Source organism: Pseudophryne corroboree, unplaced genomic scaffold (genome assembly GCF_028390025.1).
Source record: "Pseudophryne corroboree isolate aPseCor3 unplaced genomic scaffold, aPseCor3.hap2 scaffold_591, whole genome shotgun sequence".
NCBI classification, from domain to species: domain Eukaryota; kingdom Metazoa; phylum Chordata; class Amphibia; order Anura; family Myobatrachidae; genus Pseudophryne; species Pseudophryne corroboree.
Window position 1 is genome coordinate 268,199 of NW_026970190.1, and position 22,370 is coordinate 290,568.

General features: G+C 41.2%; 3 non-coding genes across 3 annotated transcripts; all 3 read right to left on the reverse strand.

The window, feature by feature from the left end:
- Positions 1-1,085: 1,085 nt before the first annotated feature.
- Positions 1,086-1,159, reverse strand: TRNAY-AUA (transfer RNA tyrosine (anticodon AUA)). Its single transcript has one exon. It is a non-coding gene; the product is annotated as a tRNA-Tyr (tRNA).
- Positions 1,160-2,253: 1,094 nt separating this feature from the next.
- TRNAY-AUA (transfer RNA tyrosine (anticodon AUA)) lies at positions 2,254-2,327 on the reverse strand. Its single transcript has one exon. It is a non-coding gene; the product is annotated as a tRNA-Tyr (tRNA).
- Positions 2,328-6,927: 4,600 nt separating this feature from the next.
- On the reverse strand, positions 6,928-7,001 carry TRNAN-AUU (transfer RNA asparagine (anticodon AUU)). The gene has a single exon. It is a non-coding gene; the product is annotated as a tRNA-Asn (tRNA).
- Positions 7,002-22,370: the final 15,369 nt, after the last annotated feature.

Here is a 22,370-nt window from a genome sequence, read left to right on the forward strand (position 1 = left end):
AAAGTAAATACTGACAAAGGATAATAAGCATTCATCTAGAACGTTTCCTAGAAAAACTTTAAAAAGTCAATAATCTGGAGAGTTTTTGTAAGATGTTTCTTCCATCAACCAACAAAGAAACACATTGGTACTTTCCCATGATGAGTGAGTGCTTCAGGATCTCTTGCACTTACATGTGCAGCAGAGTACTGCAATGGAAGCATGCTGGGCCCATAACCCAGAGATAGGCAGATTGAAACTATCCTTTGCTATATGCATTTTTTTTGTTAATTAAAGTAATCCAAAACTGGGATTGATATTTTTGCTCTTTTATTTTTACTTAAAGTACAATAACTTTTACCATTTTAATTTGTTTTAATAGTATATTGACAGTATTGTTTTCTTTCAAAAATCCACTTAATTTTCTTTACCCTATTATTAAAATGGTAATTGACAAAAACAAACTACATTGTCACCAGAAGAGCAATACAAAATGTACAAGTGATATATTAAAATCATCTTTCCAGCTTGAATTTCAATGATGCATTGGGGCAACGATTTTGTGAGAAACATCTTCACCCTTAAATAAAGATTTTCTTAATTCCTTACCTGTGTGCTAATTAGATATCACCTTGTTTTCACATTAAACAGACTTCCACATGAGAAAGCAGCAAGGATGCAGTGGCGTTAATGTTTCCTGGTGTCAACCTGTATTATTTCAGTAGACATTGAAATGAGGATGCATCTTGCTGCCTTTCCAATGAAGCAAGTTTAATTTAGTAATAGGTGAAAAACCATCCCTATAAAGGTGTTAATCAGAGACTTGGCTTTGTGGACACTTTTCAGAGAACAAATTTGTTAGCATAAAAATAAAGCCAGAAAATGAAGAGCTGTTTAATCACTCAATTGGATTTTTCTGCCAGCATATTTTTTTTCTCTGCAACCCACTGCTAAATTGTGCTTCCTAGCTGTTTTTATAAAATCACTGAATCAAATCTAACTCTGATTACATCAGAGAAGGCCAGGTACCCTACACCATAACAGGGGGTTTGAAATTTTGACTTGTCTACTTAAATATCACCAAAATCTGATCACAAGTTTAATTACGTCCCTGGGTGGGATTGAACCACCAACCTTTTGGTTTATAGCCGAACACACTAACCAATTGCGCCACAGAGACACTTTGCAAAAACTGCATACTGACAAAGGCTAATAGGCATACATCTAGAACGTTTCCTAGAAAAACATTAAAAAATCAATAATCTGGAGAGTTTTTGTAAGATGTTTCTTCCATCAACCAACGAAGAAACACATTGGTACTTTCCCATGATGAGTGAGTGCTTCAGGATCTCTTGCACTTACATGTGCAGCAGAGTACTGCAATGGAAGCATGCTGGACCCATAACCCAGAGGTAGGCAGATTGAAACTATCCTTTGCTATATGCATTTTTTTTTGTTAATTTAAGTAATCAAAACTGGGATTGATATTTTTGCTCTTTTATTTTTACTTAAAGTACAATAACTTTTACCATTTTAATTTGTTTTAATAGTATATTGACAGTATAGTTTTCTTTCAAAAATCCACTTAATTTTCTTTACCCTGTTATTAAAATGGTAATTGACAAAAACAAACTACATTGTCACCAGAAGAGCAATACAAAATGTACAAGTGATATATTAAAATCATCTTTCCAGCTTGAATTTCAATGATGCATTGGGGCAACGATTTTGTGAGAAACATCTTCACCCTTAAATAAAGATTTTCTTAATTCCTTACCTGTGTGCTAATTAGATATCACCTTGTTTTCACATTAAACAGACTTCCACATGAGAAAGCAGCAAGGATGCAGTGGCGTTAATGTTTCCTGGTGTCAACCTGTATTATTTCAGTAGACATTGAAATGAGGATGCATCTTGCTGCCTTTCCAATGAAGCAAGTTTAATTTAGTAATAGGTGAAAAACCATCCCTATAAAGGTGTTAATCAGAGACTTGGCTTTGTGGACACTTTTCAGAGAACAAATTTGTTAGCATAAAAATAAAGCCAGAAAATGAAGAGCTGTTTAATCACTCAATTGGATTTTTCTGCCAGCATATTTTTTTTCTCTGCAACCCACTGCTAAATTGTGCTTCCTAGCTGTTTTTATAAAATCACTGAATCAAATCTAACTCTGATTACATCAGAGAAGGCCAGGTACCCTACACCATAACAGGGGGTTTGAAATTTTGACTTGTCTACTTAAATATCACCAAAATCTGATCACAAGTTTAATTACGTCCCTGGGTGGGATTGAACCACCAACCTTTTGGTTTATAGCCGAACACACTAACCAATTGCGCCACAGAGACACTTTGCAAAAACTGCATACTGACAAAGGCTAATAGGCATACATCTAGAACGTTTCCTAGAAAAACATTAAAAAATCAATAATCTGGAGAGTTTTTGTAAGATGTTTCTTCCATCAACCAACGAAGAAACACATTGGTACTTTCCCATGATGAGTGAGTGCTTCAGGATCTCTTGCACTTACATGTGCAGCAGAGTACTGCAATGGAAGCATGCTGGACCCATAACCCAGAGGTAGGCAGATTGAAACTATCCTTTGCTATATGCATTTTTTTTTGTTAATTTAAGTAATCAAAACTGGGATTGATATTTTTGCTCTTTTATTTTTACTTAAAGTACAATAACTTTTACCATTTTAATTTGTTTTAATAGTATATTGACAGTATAGTTTTCTTTCAAAAATCCACTTAATTTTCTTTACCCTGTTATTAAAATGGTAATTGACAAAAACAAACTACATTGTCACCAGAAGAGCAATACAAAATGTACAAGTGATATATTAAAATCATCTTTCCAGCTTGAATTTCAATGATGCATTGGGGCAACAATTTTGTGAGAAACATCTTCACCCTTAAATAAAGATTTTCGTAATTCCTTACCTGTGTGCTAATTAGATATCACCTTGTTTTCACATTAAACAGACTTCCACATGAGAAAGCAGCAAGGATGCAGTGGCGTTAATGTTTCCTGGTGTCAACCTGTATTATTTCAGTAGACATTGAAATGAGGATGCATCTTGCTGCCTTTCCAATGAAGCAAGTTTAATTTAGTAATCGGTGAAAAACCATCCCTACAAAGGTGTTAATCAGAGACTTGGCTTTGTGGACACTTTTCAGAGAACAAATTTGTTAGCATAAAAATAAAGCAAGAAAATTAAGAGCTGTTTAATCACGCAATTTGATTTTTTTGCCAGCATATTTTTTTTCTCTGCAACCCACTGCTAAATTGTGCTTCCTAGATGTTTTTATAAAATCACTGAATCAAATCTAACTCTGATTACATCAGAGAAGGCCAGGTACCCTAAACCATAACAGGGGGTATGAAATTTGACTTGTCTACTTAAAGATCACCAAAATCTGATAACAAGGTCAATTACGTCCCTGGGTGGGATTGAACCACCAACCTTTTGGTTAATAGCCGTACACACTAACTGATTGCGCCACAGAGACACTTTGCAAAAGTACATACTGACAAAGGCTAATAAGCATTCATCTAAAACGTTTCCTAGAAAAACTTAAAAAAGTCAATAATCTGGAGAGTTTTTGTAAGATGTTTCTTCCATCAACCAACGAAGAAACACATTGGTACTTTCCCATGATGAGTGAGTGCTTCAGGATCTCTTGCACTTACATGTGCAGCAGAGTACTGCAATGGAAGCATGCTGGGCCCATAACCCAGAGGTAGGCAGATTGAAACTATCCTCTGCTATATGCATTTTTTTGTTTGTTAATTAAAGTAATCCAAAACTGGGATTGATATTTTGGCTCTTTTATTTTTACTTAAAGTACAATAACTTTTACCATTGTAATTTGTTTTAATAGTATATTGACAGTATTGTTTTCTTTCAAAAATCCACTTAATTTTCTTTACCCTATTATTAAAATGGTAATTGACAAAAACAAACTACATTGTCACCAGAAGAGCAATACAAAATGTACAAGTGATATATTAAAATCATCTTTCCAGCTTGAATTTCAATGATGCATTGGGGCAACGATTTTGTGAGAAACATCTTCACCCTTAAATAAAGATTTTCTTAATTCCTTACCTGTGTGCTAATTAGATATCACCTTGTTTTCACATTAAACAGACTTCCACATGAGAAAGCAGCAAGGATGCAGTGGCGTTAATGTTTCCTGGTGTCAACCTGTATTATTTCAGTAGACATTGAAATGAGGATGCATCTTGCTGCCTTTCCAATGAAGCAAGTTTAATTTAGTAATAGGTGAAAAACCATCCCTACAAAGGTGTTAATCAGAGACTTGGCTTTGTGGACACTTTTCAGAGAACAAATTTGTTAGCATAAAAATAAAGCCAGAAAATGAAGAGCTGTTTAATCACTCAATTGAATTTTTTTGCCAGCATATTTCTTTTTCTCTGCAACCCACTGCTAAATTGTGCTTCCTAGCTGTTTTTATAAAATCACTGAATCAAATCTAACTCTGATTACATCAGAGAAGGCCAGGTACCCTACACCATAACAGGGGGTTTGAAATTTTGACTTGTCTACTTAAAGATCACCAAAATCTGATCACAAGGTCAATTACGTCCCTGGGTGTGATTGAACCACCAACCTTTTGGTTAGTAGCCGTACACACTAACTGATTGCGCCACAGAGACACTTTGCAGAAGTAAATACTGACAAAGGCTAATAAGCATTCATCTAAAACGTTTCCTAGAAAAACTTTAAAAAGTCAATAATCTGGAGAGTTTTTGTAAGATGTTTCTTCCATCAACCAACGAAGAAACACATTGGTACTTTCCCATGATGAGTGAGTGCTTCAGGATCTCTTGCACTTACATGTGCAGCAGAGTACAGCAATGGAAGCATGCTGGGCCCATAACCCAGAGGTAGGCAGATTGAAACTATCCTCTGCTATATGCATTTTTTTTTGTTAATTAAAGTAATCCAAAACTGGGATTGATATTTTGCCTCTTTTATTTTTACGTAAAGTACAATAACTTTTACCATTTTAATTTGTTTTAATAGTATATTGACAGTATTGTTTTCTTTCAAAAATCCACTTAATTTTCTTTACCCTACTATTAAAATGGTAATTGACAAAAACAAACTACATTGTCACCAGAAGAGCAATACAAAATGTACAAGTGATATATTAAAATCATCTTTCCAGCTTGAATTTCAATGATGCATTGGGGCAACAATTTTGTGAGAAACATCTTCACCCTTAAATAAAGATTTTCTTAATTCCTTACTTGTGTGCTAATTAGATATCACCTTGTTTTCACATTAAACAGACTTCCACATGAGAAAGCAGCAAGGATGCAGTGGCGTTAATGTTTCCTGGTGTCAACTTGTATTATTTCAGTAGACATTGAAATGAGGATGCATCTTGCTGCCTTTCCAATGAAGCAAGTTTAATTTAGTAATATGTGAAAAACCATCCCTACAAAGGTGTTAATCAGAGACTTGGCTTTGTGGACACTTTTCAGAGAACAAATTTGTTAGCATAAAAATAAAGCCAGAAATGAAGAGCTGTTTAATCACTCAATTGGATTTTTTTGCCAGCATATTTCTTTTTCTCTGCAACCCACTGCTAAATTGTGCTTCCTAGCTGTTTTTATAAAATCACTGAATCAAATCTAACTCTGATTACATCAGAGAAGGCTAGGTACCCTACACAATAAGAGGGGGTTTGAAATTTTGACTTGTCTACTTAAATATCACCAAAATCCGATCACAAGGTCAATTACATCCCTGGGTGGGATTGAACCACCAACCTTTTGGTTAATAGCCGAACACACTAACCGATTGCGCCACAGAGACACTTTGCAAAAAGTAAATACTGACAAAGGATAATAAGCATTCATCTAGAACGTTTCCTAGAAAAACTTTAAAAAGTCAATAATCTGGAGAGTTTTTGTAAGATGTTTCTTCCATCAACCAACAAAGAAACACATTGGTACTTTCCCATGATGAGTGAGTGCTTCAGGATCTCTTGCACTTACATGTGCAGCAGAGTACTGCAATGGAAGCATGCTGGGCCGATAACCCAGAGATAGGCAGATTGAAACTATCCTTTGCTATATGCATTTTTTTTGTTAATTAAAGTAATCCAAAACTGGGATTGATATTTTTGCTCTTTTATTTTTACTTAAAGTACAATAACTTTTACCATTTTAATTTGTTTTAATAGTATATTGACAGTATTGTTTTCTTTCAAAAATCCACTTAATTTTCTTTACCCTATTATTAAAATGGTAATTGACAAAAACAAAATACATTGTCACCAGAAGAGCAATACAAAATGTACAAGTGATATATTAAAATCATCTTTCCAGCTTGAATTTCAATGATGCATTGGGGCAACGATTTTGTGAGAAACATCTTCACCCTTAAATAAAGATTTTCTTAATTCCTTACCTGTGTGCTAATTAGATATCACCTTGTTTTCACATTAAACAGACTTCCACATGAGAAAGCAGCAAGGATGCAGTGGCGTTAATGTTTCCTGGTGTCAACCTGTATTATTTCAGTAGACATTGAAATGAGGATGCATCTTGCTGCCTTTCCAATGAAGCAAGTTTAATTTAGTAATAGGTGAAAAACCATCCCTACAAAGGTGTTAATCAGAGACTTGGCTTTGTGGACACTTTTCAGAGAACAAATTTGTTAGCATAAAAATAAAGCCAGAAATGAAGAGCTGTTTAATCACTCAATTGGATTTTTTTGCCAGCATATTTCTTTTTCTCTGCAACCCACTGCTAAATTGTGCTTCCTAGCTGTTTTTATAAAATCACTGAATCAAATCTAACTCTGATTACATCAGAGAAGGCTAGGTACCCTACACAATAAGAGGGGGTTTGAAATTTTGACTTGTCTACTTAAATATCACCAAAATCCGATCACAAGGTCAATTACATCCCTGGGTGGGATTGAACCACCAACCTTTTGGTTAATAGCCAAACACACTAACCGATTGCGCCACAGAGACACTTTGCAAAAAGTAAATACTGACAAAGGCTCATAAGCATTCATCTAGAACGTTTCCTAGAAAAACTTTAAAAAGTCAATAATCTGGAGAGTTTTTGTAAGATGTTTCTTCCATCAACCAACAAAGAAACACATTGGTACTTTCCCATGATGAGTGAGTGCTTCAGGATCTCTTGCACTTACATGTGCAGCAGAGTACTGCAATGGAAGCATGCTGGGCCCATAACCCAGTGGTAGGCAGATTGAAACTATCCTTTGCTATATGCATTTTTTTTGTTAATTAAAGTAATCCAAAACTGGGATGGATATTTTTGCTCTTTTATTTTTACTTAAAGTACAATAACTTTTACCATTTTAATTTGTTTTAATAGTATATTGACAGTATTGTTTTCTTTCAAAAATCCACTTAATTTTCTTTACCCTATTATTAAAATGGTAATTGACAAAAACAAACTACATTGTCACCAGAAGAGCAATACAAAATGTACAAGTGATATATTAAAATCATCTTTCCAGGTTGAATTTCAATGATGCATTGGGGCAACGATTTTGTGAGAAACATCTTTACCCTTAAATAAAGATTTTCTTAATTCCTTACCTGTGTGCTAATTAGATATCACCTTGTTTTCACATTAAACAGACTTCCACATGAGAAAGCAGCAAGGATGCAGTGGCATTAATGTTTCCTGGTGTCAACCTGTATTATTTCAGTAGACATTGAAATGAGGATGCATCTTGCTGCCTTTCCAATGAAGCAAGTTTAATTTAGTAATAGGTGAAAAACCATCCTTACAAAGGTGTTAATCAGAGACTTGGCTTTGTGGACACTTTTCAGAGAACAAATTTGTTAGCATAAAAATAAAGCCAGAAAATGAAGAGCTGTTTAATCACTCAATTGGATTTTTCTGCCAGCATATTTTTTTTCTCTGCAACCTACTGCTAAATTGTGCTTCCTAGCTGTTTTTATAAAATCACTGAATCAAATCTAACTCTGATTACATAAGGGAAGGCCAGGTACCCACACCATAACAGGGGGTTTGAAATTTTGACTTGTCTACTTAAATATCACCAAAATCCGATCACAAGGTCAATTACATCCCTGGGTGGGATTGAACCACCAACCTTTTGGTTAATAGCCGAACACACTAACCGATTGCGCCACAGAGACACTTTGCAAAAAGTACATACTGACAAAGGCTAATAAGCATTCATCTAGAACGTTTCCTAGAAAAACTTTAAAAAGTCAATAATCTGGAGAGTTTTTGTAAGATGTTTCTTCCATCAACCAACAAAGAAACACATTGGTACTTTCCCATGATGAGTGAGTGCTTCAGGATCTCTTGCACTTACATGTGCAGCAGAGTACTGCAATGGAAGCATGCTGGGCCGATAACCCAGAGGTAGGCAGATTGAAACTATCCTCTGCTATATGCATTTTTTTTTTATTAAAGTAATCCAAAATTGGGATTGATATTTTAGCTCTTTTATTTTTACTTAAAGTACAATAACTTTTACCATTTTAATTTGTTTAATAGTATATTGACAGTATTGTTTTCTTTCAAAAATCCACTTAATTTTCTTTACCCTATTATTAAAATGGTAATTGACAAAAACAAACTACATTGTCACCAGAAGAGCAATACAAAATGTACAATTGATATATTAAAATCATCTTTCCAGCTTGAATTTCAATGATGCATTGGGGTAACGATTTTGTGAGAAACATCTTCACCCTTAAATAAAGATTTTCTTAATTCCTTACCTGTGTGCTAATTAGATATCACCTTGTTTTCACATTAAACAGACTTCCACATGAGAAAGCAGCAAGGATGCAGTGGCGTTAATGTTTCCTGGTGTCAACCTGTATTATTTCAGTAGATATTGAAATGACGATGCATCTTGCTGCCTTTCCAATGAAGCAAGTTTAATTTAGTAATAGGTGAAAAACCATCCCTACAAAGGTGTTAATCAGATACTTGGCTTTGTGGACACTTTTCAGAGAACAAATTTGTTAGCATAAAAATAAAGCCAGAAAATGAAGAGCTGTTTTATCACTCAATTGGATTTTTTTGCCAGCATATTTTTTTTCTCTGCAACCCACTGCTATATTCACCATGCAGTATATTGTGTGAATATAGAAGTGTTGGCTGTGTTATGTATTAGAGTAATTATTGCAGCTCCCAGCTAAAATTGCAACAATGTAATTTAGTGACAAGCTGCAGAGATTAACCCTTTCTGTGGCTGCTGCACAACCTCTATTCATATCGCTGAATTCAATTAGGGAGATGTTCTCACCCCGCGAGCAAGCGCAGGTATATGCCACACTTAAATGTATGGGTATGGTCTCCATAAAATGAGCGTAGCCTTGCAGGCAAAGACTACCTTACACCCCAGTTCTTGACCCTGCACCAACAGACCTCGGCCACCACAGGGAAAAAAGTACAGTAATTTCCACCATGTTAAGCCCCACACATTAATGCCCTTTGGAACATATTATGTCACTCACCACAATATCTGTGATACACTATGCCCTACAGTAAAGCTTCTAATTACTTTTACAAAAACTGCTCAATGCCAAGAGTTTCACGTGCTGGGTGTCATGCTCATTGCCAGGGGTTTCACTCTCTGGGTGTCATGCTCATTGCCAGGGGGAACGCAGTAGGAGGTGTTATATAGTAAGCACCACTATGGCATAGTATATAGCATTATATATATATTGTGAGCACTGGTGATGTTGAGTGCAGTAGAGCTGCTGCTGGGTAATTACAATTTACTACAACCACCAATATATTCTGCTGCACTATATATATGCAAAGCTAATTCTGCTGGGTAATTACAATTGACTACAACCACCAATATATTCTGCTGCACTATATCTATATTTGCAAAGCTAATTCTGCTGGGTAATTACAATTGACTACAACCACCAATATATTCTGCTGCACTATATCTATATATGAAAAGCTAATTCTGCTGAGTAATTACAATTGACTACAACCACCAATATATTCTGCTGCACTATATCTATATATGCAAAGCTAATTCTGCTGGGTAATGCAAATTGAAACAATATTGCATAGTATGTGATTTTGAAGTACTTTTTTAAAGTTTTGAATGATATAGACCCAGTTTAATCTTTGTGGAATGCCTGGTTGTTGTTTTTAAGGTAATTTATTGCCTGGCATTTGAGGGGTTGGGGTGTGGTTACAGATTTCAATTATTGGTTTCACTTGTAATAGTCTTCTACTTAAGTCCAATGGTGTAGGCTGTGCAAAGCCGTTTGGCTGTGCATTTATTGATCCAAGCGTGCATTTTTATCAAAGCGTGATAAAATTGACACATAACAGCAGCGTTCAATCAGCGTTAATTTATCTTCAGCTGATATCGATTGTGAATTGACGTTTCTTCTCTTCTTGTCACCTACAGGTAATTACAATTGACTACAACCACCAATATATTCTGCTGCACTATATCTATATATGCAAAGCTAATTCTGCTGGGTAATGCAAATTGAAACATTATTGCATAGTATGTGATTTTTAAGTACTTTTTTAAAGTTTTGAATGATATAGACCCAGTTTAATCTTTGTGGAATGCCTGGTTGTTGTTTTTAAGGTAATTTATTGCCTGGCATTTGAGGGGGTGGGGTGTGGTTACAGATTTCAATTATTGGTTTCACTTGTAATAGTCTTCTACTTAAGTCCAATGGTGTAGGCTGTGCAAAGCCGTTTGGCTGTGCATTTATTGATCTAAGCGTGCATTTTTATCAAAGCGTGATAAAATTGACACATAACAGCAGCGTTCAATCAGCGTTAATTTATCTTCAGCTGATATCGATTGTGAATTGACGTTTCTTCTCTTCTTGTCACCTACAGGTAATTACAATTGACTACAACCACCAATATATTCTGCTGCACTATATCTATATATGCAAAGCTAATTCTGCTGGGTTATGCAAATTGAAACATTATTGCATAGTATGTGATTTTGAAGTACTTTTTTAAAGTTTTGAATGATATAGACCCAGTTTAATCTTTGTGGAATGCCTGGTTGTTGTTTTTAAGGTAATTTATTGCCTGGCATTTGAGGGGGTGGGGTGTGGTTACAGATTTCAATTATTGGTTTCACTTGTAATAGTCTTCTACTTAAGTCCAATGGTGTAGGCTGTGCAAAGCCATTTGGCTGTGCATTTATTGATCTAAGCGTGCATTTTTATCAAAGCGTGATAAAATTGACACATAACAGCAGTGTTCAATCAGCGTTCAATCGAAGTGAAAAAGAAGGAAAACAGAAGCACACCAATCTAACAAAACAAAGAAAACTGAAGAACTAATAACAAATGTGAGTCACTTACTCCTCAGATCACTCACCTCCTGATTGTTGCATCTGATTACATAGCACAGAACTACCTTACTTGGACATTTCATAAACCATCCATTTCACCTACAAATGCCTGTATCTGTATTATTGTAATTTTGTTTTATAAGCACAGCTGCACCAATGCAATTTTACCTGCAAACACTTAAAACATCTAACATAATTACCATTGCTTCTTAAACCTCTCACAATCCTTTCATTTCTTACACTCCAAATACATTTCTGCACCCACTTTATCTACGCTTTTGACTCATTTCATACTAAATCTACACCCCTTGAGCCTACACTGCTTTTCTCACCTGCATTTCTGCAATTCTTCTGCTCGGATTGCCTTACAGTCTCCTCTCCTACTTCCACTACTTCAACCTATTTACCTATTTAACACTATGTCAAGGTTTTCTTATACTCCCCACATCACTCAGTGTCTTCCTAATAATGTATCTTTATCCTTCCCCACTAGTCTCCTCCACCTCCTCCTCTCTCCCCTCCTCTGTCTCCCCTCCATCCCTCTGTTTCCTTCCCCCACCTTTCCTGTTACCCCACTTTCATTCACCTCTGCCCCATGGTCCTGCTACCCCACAACTCAGCCCTGCTCCCTCTCTCCCTTCCCTGTCACCTCCCCACACCCCCATCCACATCACACTGACCTCCCTCCCTGCCCACCTCCTGCAGTTTCCCCTCCTAGCTCAGGCACCCGTACCATCACTACTCTCTCATCATCCCTGCCCTCAAAGTTAATCCCACCTCATCGCTACAGCAACCCTGAAAATCTAATTCACATCTCTCCCACAAACTCATACCCCCTATCCTGTGCCCTCTGGAATGCCAGATCTGTTTGTAACAAACTGGTCCCCACTCGTGACCTTTTCATTTCCAACTCCCTACACCTACTAGCCATTACTGAAACTTGGATTATGCCCTCTGACACTACTTCTGCTGCTGCTCTCTCTGCTGGGGGCCTTACATTCACACACACACCCCGACCTGGGGGTCGCCATGGGGGTGGTGTTGGGGTCCTTTTACCTTCTAGTTACTCCTACCAACTCATACCACCAGAACCATCCCTTATATTCTCTACATTTGAGGTCCACGCCATATGCCTCTTCCAACCAGTCAATCTTAGAGTAGCTGTCATTTACCGCCCCCCTGGCACTGCTTCCAAATTCATCGACAACTTTGCTTCCTGGCTTCCTCACTTCCTCTCTTCTGACATTCCCACCATTATCCTAGGCGATTTCAACATCCCTATTGACATCCCCACACAATCCCCTGCCTCTAAACTCCTTAACCTCACCTCTTCACTTGGTCTCTCCCAGTGGACCTCTTCACCCTCCCATGTGAATGGGAGCTCACTGGATCTGGTCTTCACTCACCGCTGTGATATTTCTGATTTTTCCAACTCCCCATTTCCCCTCTCTGACCACCACCTGCTCTCCTTCAACCTATCTCTCTCGACTTCCCCATCTCTACCTCCTAAGGCTACCATCACTAAGCGTAACATTGAAGCTATTGACACCACATTCCTTTCCTCTCTGTTTGACTCACTTCTCTCTCCTATTCTCTCTCTCTCATGCCCTGAACAAGCCACTTCCACATACAATGATTCCCTTACTTCTGCTCTTGACTCTGTTGCTCCACCAACCACTATTCACCCTTGCAAATTAACACCTCAACCCTGGCACACCAAATGCACCAGATATCTGCAAAAATGCTCATGTACTGCTGAGCGACACTGGAGGAAATCACGCTCTAAGGCAGACTTCCTCCATTTCAAACTTATGCTCTCATCCTTCAGTGCTGCCCTTTCTCTTGCTAAACAGTCATACTTCAAGAACCTCATCTCCTCCCAGTCTTCCAACCCCCGGCGCCTCTTTGCCACTCTCAACTCACTCCTCTGCCCACCTCCACCTCGTCTCCCTTCCTCACTCTCTGCTCTTGACTTTGCCACTTACTTCACATCCAAAATTGACTCCATACGTCAGGACATCACATCACACCAGACTATCAGTAACCAGCCTTCTCCCATCCCTTACCAACCCTCCCCATCCCTCGCACCAACTCTGTCATCTTTCTCCCATGCATCTGGAGAGGAAGTCATGGCCCTCATTCGTTCCTGTCCCCTCACCACCTCCCCACTTGACCCTATCCCCTCCCGCCTCCTTTGCCACCTCTCTTCTTCTGCTTGTTCCCATCTTTCCCACCTTCTCAATCTCTCCCTCTCATCAGGCACTGTCCCCTCTGCCTTCAAGCACGCTCTCATCTCTCCTATTCTTAAAAAACCTACCCTTGATCCAAACACTCTCTCCAACTACCGACCCATCTCTCTCCTCCCTTTTGCCTCCAAACTCCTTGAGCGTATTGTCTACAACCGCCTTACTTCCTTTCTTTCCTCACACTCACTGCTTGACCCATTCCAGTCTGGCTTCCGTCCTCTCCACTCCACTGAAACTGCCCTTACAAAAGTATGCAATGACCTCCATGCTGCTAAATCTAAGGGACACTACTCTCTACTTATTCTACTTGATCTCTCTGCTGCTTTTGACACTGTGGACCATCCTCTCCTACTGCAAATCCTTCACTCCATTGGTCTGCGTAACACTGCCCTCTCTTGGTTGTCGTCCTACCTTTCTGACCGTTCATTCTCTGTCTCCTCTCATGACTCCACCTCCCCCTCACTTCCACTAACTGTAGGGGTACCCCAAGGTTCTGTCCTTGGTCCTCTTCTCTTCTCTCTCTATACGTCCTCACTAGGTAAGCTCATTAGTTCTTTTGGTTTCCAATATCATCTCTATGCTGATGACACTCAAATCTATCTTTCCTCTCCAGACCTCTCCCCTACTCTCCTCACTCGTATCTCCAACTGTCTCTCTGCTATCTCTTCCTGGATGTCCCAGCGCTTTCTTAAACTTAACATGTCTAAGACCGAGCTGATCATCTTCCCTCCCTCCCGCATAATCTCACCTCCTACAATCTCATTATCTATTGATGGCACTACTATCTCCTCTACCCCCCAAGTGCGCTGTCTTGGAGTAATCCTTGACTCCTCCCTCTCCTTCAAACCACACATTCAGCACCTCTCACAAACCTGCCGTTTTCATCTAAAAAATATTTCCAGGATCAGACCCTTTCTGACCCAGGATGCTACCAGTGCCGTTTCTAGGGGCGGGCGAGCCGTGCAACCGCACGGGGTGCCCGCCGCGGCACTTTGTTAATCCTTGTCGCCTCTCCCGAGCGCTCCTGCTCGGGGGGCGGAGTTTCGCGAAATGACGCGTTGCGTCGTGACGTCACGACGCAAACGCGTCATTCCGCAAAGCCCCGCCCCCCGAGCAGGAGCGCTCGGGAGAGGCGACAAGGAGAAGGAGAAGCAAGAAGGAGGAGGCGGCCGGCGCGAGGGACGTCAGGCGGCGGGACCGAAGAGCGGGAAGACGTAAGTATTCTCTCTCTCTCCCCCCCTCTCCCCCTTCCTTCTCCTCAGCTTGAAACCTGCCTGCCGCTCTGTGTAAAATGGGGGCACCTGCCTATGGGGATACCTGCCTGCCACACTGTGTAATATGGGGGCACCTGCCTATGGGGATACCTGCCTGCCACACTGTGTAATATGGGGGCACCTGCCTATGGGGATACCTGCCTGCCACACTGTGTAATATGGGGGCACCTGCCTATGGGGATACCTGCCTGCCACACTGTGTAATATGGGGGCACCTGCCTATGGGGACACCTGCCTGCCACACTGTGTAATATGGGGGCACCTGCCTATGGGGATACCTGCCTGCCACACTGTGTAATATGGGGGCACCTGCCTATGGGGACACCTGCCTGCCACACTGTGTAATATGGGGGCACCTGCCTGCGTACTGTGTAATATGGGGGCACCTGCCTGCGTACTGTATAATATGGGGGCACCTGCCTGCGTACTGTGTAATATGGGGGCACCTGCCTGCCGTACTGTGTAATATGGGGACACCTGCCTGCCACACTGTGTAATATGGGGACACCTGCCTGCCACACTGTGTAATATGGGGACACCTGCCTGCCACACTGTGTAATATGGTGGCACCTGCCTGCGTACTGTGTTATATGGGGGCACCTGCCTGCGTACTGTGTAATATGGGGCACCTGCCTGCGTACTGTGTAATATGGGGGCACCTGCCTGCGTACTGTGTAATATGGGGGCACCTGCCTGCGTACTGTGTAATATGGGGGCACCTGCCTGCGTACTGTGTAAAATGGGGGCACCTGCCTGCGTACTGTGTAAAATGGGGATATCTGCCTGCCGTGCTGTGTAAAATGGGGATATCTGCCTGCCGTGCTGTGTAAAATGGGGATATCTGCCTGCCGTGCTGTGTAAAATGGGGATATCTGCCTGCCGTGCTGTGTAAAATGGGGATATCTGCCTGCCGTGCTGTGTAAAATGGGGGCACCTGCCTGCGTACTGTGTAAAATGGGGGCACCTGCCTGCGTACTGTGTAAAATGGGGATACCTGCCTGCGTACTGTGTAAAATGGGGATACCAGCCTTACGCGCTGTGTAAAATGGGGACACCTGCCTGCCGCGCTGTGTAAAATGGGGACACCTGCCTGCCGCGCTGTGTAAAATGGGGACACCTGCCTGCTGTAATGTGTAAAAAGGGGACTTTTTTATTTTTATTTTTTCCCCACTGTGGTGGGTGTGATGATATCAGATGAGGCCATGCCCACTTTAATGAGACCACGCCCATTTTAATCAGGCCACACACCCTTGTCGGGAGCGCGCGCGCCTACTTTTTCTTTTTATGGCTATATGGGGGGGCACACTTTTTTTTTTTTTTTAGAGCAATAGAATTTGAAATCTCATTTTGAAATCTCGCACTGGGAGCCAAATTGTCTAGAAACGGCCCTGGATGCTACTAAGACTCTTATCCACTCACTGGTCATCTCCAGACTGGACTGCTGTAATCTCTTCCTGACTGGCATTCCTGACAAATACCTCTCTCCACTCCAATCTATCCTCAATGCTGCTGCCCGGCTCATTTTCCTCACCAAACGCACTACGTCCACCTCTCCTCTCTTACTAGTCCTTCACTGGCTCACCTTCCCTTTCAGAATCCATTTCAAGCTTCTCACACTTGCTTACAAAGCCCTCACCCACTCCTCTCCCATCTACATCTCTGATCTTATCTCGCTTTACACTCCCACCCGTCCTCTTCGCTCTGCTAATGCACACCGACTCTCCTGCCTACGGATTACTTCCTCCCACTCCTACCTCCAAGATTTTTCACGTGCTGCACCACTTCTCTGGAATTCCCTACCTCTCCCCCTCAGACTCTCCACCTCTCTACAAAACTTCAAACGGGCTCTCAAGACCCACTTCTTCACCAAACCCAGCCAAATCTCATCCTAAACCTCTGTTCCATGCTCTCTATGTACCCCATCTGTCTCACCCCTGTCTGTCTACCCCTCCCTTTTAGAATGTAAGCTCTCACGAGCAGGGCCCTCTTCCCTCATGTGCTTACTCTTTTCTTACTTTAATAATCTTCAGCTGCACCAAATTCAGCAGTCTTCTGCCACCTGATACTTATTCCAGTGTCATCTGCTGATGTAGCTATGTTTATTTACCCTGTACTTGTCCTATATTGTCGTCAACTGTAAGTTGCTGTTTTCCTGTTTGATTATTTGTTTATGTACTCTGTAATTGGGCACTGCGGAACCCTTGTGGCACCATATAAATAAAGGATAATAATAATAATAAATAATATAATATATAGCAGTACGGTACAGTAGGCCACTGCTCTACCTACCTCTGTGTCGTCAAGTATACTATCCATCCATACCTGTGGTGCATTTTAGAAAAAAACATGTCTCGGCAGAGCAATCTATAAATCCATCATTTTTCAGACAGCAACAGTGGGTATTGTAATAGTCACCCAATCCATCACTTTTATAGGGTTACATGCACCCACATGCTACAGCCTGTCTCAATAATTTTACTGTCACGCTGTGTGTGTTTGTGTTTTTATTTGGGTATTTTTTGTTGTTGTAGAACTACAGGTACCAGCAAGCCCGTTATTTCCCCGCCTGCTGGTACTTGAGGTTCTCCAAGTACCAGCAAGCGGGGGAGGCTTGCTGGGCCTTGTAGTTCCACAACGAAAAAACAATATTCTTTTTTTACACACATGGCTATCAGCCCGACACCCACCACCCAGGGGTGCTGGGGACAGCCTCGGGCTTCACCCCTGGCCCTTGGGTGCCTCGAGGGGAGGAACCTCTTGATTTAAGGGGTCCCCACTCCTCCAGGGAACCCCGGCCAGGGGTGACTAGTTGGAGGGGTAATGCCAGGGCCGCAGGGACCTACATAAAAGTGTCCCCCGGCTGTGGCATTATCTCTCTGGCTAGTGGAGCCCGGTGCTGGTTTTAAAAATATGGGGGACCCCTACATCTATTGTCCCACGTATTTTTGGAAACTGGACCGGTCTAAGAGCCCGGTGCTGGTTGTCTAAATACGGGGAACCCCTGTCCAATTTTTCCCCCAGTATTTAAATAACCAGGACCGGCTCAAAGAGCCCGAGGCTGGTTATACTAAGGAGGGGGGGACCTCACGCATTTTTTTTAACCCATTCAGACCCTTCTCCTTTAAGTTAATGGAAGCCCTGGACAACAAAATTGCATTCATGTCCTCCTCCCTCACCCTTCCCAGTCCCAAACACTCATTTTTTTTTTCTTTAAAAATTTATAATATATAACGAGAACAATGAGCAGGCAGGCAGCGGGCATTGGCGGCATCGGACTGAGATAGAAATTAGTGGTGGAGGGCTGGGTCAGTTGATTGTGGGCGAGTTTGTAAGCCATTGGCGGTGGCAGCGGGTATCGGCTCAGAGGCAGTAGCGGGCATTGGCTAAGGGTCATCGGCAGGATTCGGCGGACATTATGGCTGTAGTGCCTCACTAGCCACTGACCTCACCGCACGCCACTGTGGGACAGATGTAACATGCAGAGAGAGGTAGATTTGGGAGGGGGAATGTCCTAGCATAACTGTTAATTGCAGTGTAATACTGTAATTCAGCTGTGCAGCATTTGTGGCTAAATGTCAAAGAAGCCAGTATTTACCCTGCATGCAAAACAATAAATGTATTTGAACATACCTCCCAACTATCCCAATTTTTGCAGGACAGTCACTTTTTTGGGGAATGTCCAGCTAACCCAAACAACCCCCCCCCCCCCTTCCCATGGGGAAGGGGGGGGGGTGGAAGGCTCCCTGTAGCTTGTTGCTCTGCAAATATGCACATTGTGGGTAATTCAGACCTGATCGTTAGGGTGTGTTTTTTTGCATCCCTGCAATCAGGTAGTTGTCGCCTACAGCGGAAGGGAAAATTTGCTGTGCAGGTGTGTGATCACATGTGCACAAGAGCTGCACAGCTCAGCACTTACTCAGCCATTGAGGTGACGTCACAAATCCTCCCACAAAATGCCGGGTCCCTCCAGTGTTTTTCCGGACACTCCCTAGAAACATTCAGTTGCCACCCACACAAACACCCTCTTCTTGTCAATCTTCTTGTGATCTCCGGACCGTCGCACTTACGCATTGTGGCGCATACGCATGTGCAGTGCAAACCAGATTGCCCGCTGGGTGAAAATAAATTGAAGCGATCTGGTCTGAATAAGCCTCAATCTCTATTCACGGGAGACAGAGGGGCTGGGGCATGGCCAGCAGCTCACAGAGCACCTATAATGACAAAAATGGGAGACGTTTGGGAGAAAAATGCAAAGGTGCAAGACAGCTTTTCCTTGCCAATATCTCTCTTTTGCAAAGAGCTACGCATTGGAAAATTCAGGGCTATGCCGTGTAGATGAAGCACTAACAGGAGGCTTTAAAATTTTCATTCTAGTGTCCTTCGTTTGGGAGAAAAATGCAAAGGTACAAGACAGCTTTTCCTTGCCAATATCTCTCTTTTGCAAAGAGCTTCGCATTGGAAAATTCAGGGCTATGTCGTGTAGATGATGGTCTAACAGGAGGCTTTAAAATTTTATTTCTAGTGTCCTTCGTTTGGGAGAAAAATGCAATGGTACAAGACAGCTTTTCCTTGCCAATATCTCTCCTTTGCAAAGAGCTACGCATTGGAAAATTCAGGGCTATGTCGTGTAGATGATGGCCTAACAGGAGGCTTTAAAATTTTCTTTCTAGTTACCTTCGTTTGGGAGAAAAATGCAAAGGTACAAGACAGCTTTTCCTTGCCAATATCTCTCTTTTGTAAAGAGCTACGCATTGGAAAATTCAGGGCTATGTCGTGTAGATGATGGCCTAACAGGAGGCTTTAAAATTTTCTTTCTAGTGTCCTTCGTTTGGGAGAAAAATGCAAAGGTACAAGACAGCTTTTCCTTGCCAATATCTCTCTTTTGCAAAGAGCTACGCATTGGAAAATTCAGGGCTATGTCGTGTAGATGATGGCCTAACAGGAGGCTTTAAAATTTTCTTTCTAGTGACCTTCGTTTGGGAGAAAAATGCAAAGGTACAAGACAGCTTTTCCTTGCCAATATCTCTCTTTTGCAAAGAGCTACGCATTGGAAAATTCAGGACTATGTCGTGTAGATGATGGCCTAACAGGAGGCTTTAAAATTTTCTTTCTAGTGACCTTCGTTTGGGAGAAAAATGCAAAGTTACAAGACAGCTTGTCCTTGCCAACATCTCTCTTTTGCAAAGAGCTGCGCATTGGAAAATTCAGGGCTATGTCGTGTAGATGATGGCCTAACAGGAGGCTTTAAAATTTTCTTTCTAGTGTCCTTCGTTTGGGAGAAAAATGCAAAGGTACAAGACAACTTTTCCTTGCCAATATCTCTCTTTTGCAAAGAGCTACGCATTGGAAAATTCAGGGCTATGTCGTGTAGATGATGGCCTAACAGGAGGCTTTAACATTTTCTTTCTAGTGACCTTCGTTTGGGAGAAAAATGCAAAGGTACATGACAGCTTTTCCTTGCCAATATCTCTCTTTTGCAAAGAGCTACGCATTGGAAAATTCAGGGCTATGTCGTGTAGATGATGGCCTAACAGGAGGCTTTAAAATGTTCTTTCTAGTGTCCTTCGTTTGGGAGAAAAATGCAAAGGTACAAGACAGCTTTTCCTTGCCAATATCTCTCTTTTGCAAAGAGCTGCGCATTGGAAAATTCATGGCTATGCCGTGTAGATGATGGTCTAACAGGAGGCTTTAAAATGTTCTTTCTAGTGTCCTTCGTTTGGGAGAAAAATGCAAAGGTACAAGACAGCTTTTCCTTGCCAATATCTCTCGTTTGCAAAGAGCTGCGCATTGGAAAATTCAGGGCTATATCGTGTAGATGATGGCCTAACAGGAGGCTTTAAAATTTTAATTCTAGTGTCCTTCGTTTGGGAGAAAAATGCAATGGTACAAGACAGCTTTTCCTTGCCAATATCTCTCTTTTGCAAAGAGCTGCGCATTGGAAAATTCAGGGCTATGTCGTGTAGATGATGGTCTAACAGGAGGCTTTAAAATTTTATTTCTAGTGTCCTTCGTTTGGGAGAAAAATGCAATGGTACAAGACAGCTTTTCCTTGCCAATATCTCTCTTTTGCAAAGAGCTGCGCATTGGAAAATTCAGGGCTATGTCGTGTAGATGATGGCCTAACAGGAGGCTTTAAAATTTTCTTTCTTGTGTCCTTCGTTTGGGAGAAAAATGCAAAGGTACAAGACAGCTTTTCCTTGCCAATATCTCTCGTTTGCAAAGAGCTGCGCATTGGAAAATTCAGGGCTATATCGTGTAGATGATGGCCTAACAGGAGGCTTTAAAATTTTAATTCTAGTGTCCTTCGTTTGGGAGAAAAATGCAATGGTACAAGACAGCTTTTCCTTGCCAATATCTCTCTTTTGCAAAGAGCTGCGCATTGGAAAATTCAGGGCTATGTCGTGTAGATGATGGTCTAACAGGAGGCTTTAAAATTTTCTTTCTAGTGTCCTTCGTTTGGGAGAAAAATGCAATGGTACAATACAGCTTTTCCTTGCCAATATCTCTCTTTTGCAAAGAGCTGCGCATTGGAAAATTCAGGGCTATGTCGTGTAGATGATGGCCTAACAGGAGGCTTTAAAATTTTCTTTCTAGTGTCCTTCGTTTGGGAGAAAAATGCAAAGGTACAAGATAGCTTTTCCTTGCCAATATCTCTCTTTTGCAAAGAGCTGCGCATTGGAAAATTCATGGCTATGCCGTGTAGATGATGGTCTAACAGGAGGCTTTAAAATTTTCTTTCTAGTGTCCTTCGTTTGGGAGAAAAATGCAATGGTACAAGACAGCTTTTCCTTGCCAATATCTCTCTTTTGCAAAGAGCTGCGCATTGGAAAATTCAGGGCTATATCGTGTAGATGATGGCCTAACAGGAGGCTTTAAAATTTTAATTCTAGTGTCCTTCGTTTGGGAGCAAAATGCAAAGGTACAAGACAGCTTTTCCTTGCCAATATCTCTCTTTTGCAAAGAGCTGCGCATTGGAAAATTCAGGGCTATGTCGTGTAGATGATGGCCTAACAGGAGGCTTTAAAATTTTCTTTCTAGTGTCCTTCGTTTGGGAGAAAAATGCAAAGGTACAAGACAGCTTTTCCTTGCCAATATCTCTCTTTTGCAAAGAGCTACGCATTGGAAAATTCAGGGCTATGTCATGTAGATGATGGCCTAACAGGAGGCTTTAAAATTTTCTTTCTAGTGACCTTCGTTTGGGAGAAAAATGCAAAGGTACAAGACAGCTTTTCCTTGCCAATATCTCTCTTTTGCAAAGAGCTGCGCATTGGAAAATTCAGATGATGGCCTAACAGGTAGAGATGAGCGGGTTCGGTTTCTCTGAATCCGAACCCGCCAGAACTTCATGGTTTTTTTCACGGGTCCGAGCGACTCGGATCTTCCCGCCTTGCTCGGTTAACCCGAGCGCGCCCGAACGTCATCATGACGCTGTCGGATTCTCGCGAGGCTCGGATTCTATCGCGAGACTCGGATTCTATATAAGGAGCCGCGCGTCGCCGCCATTTT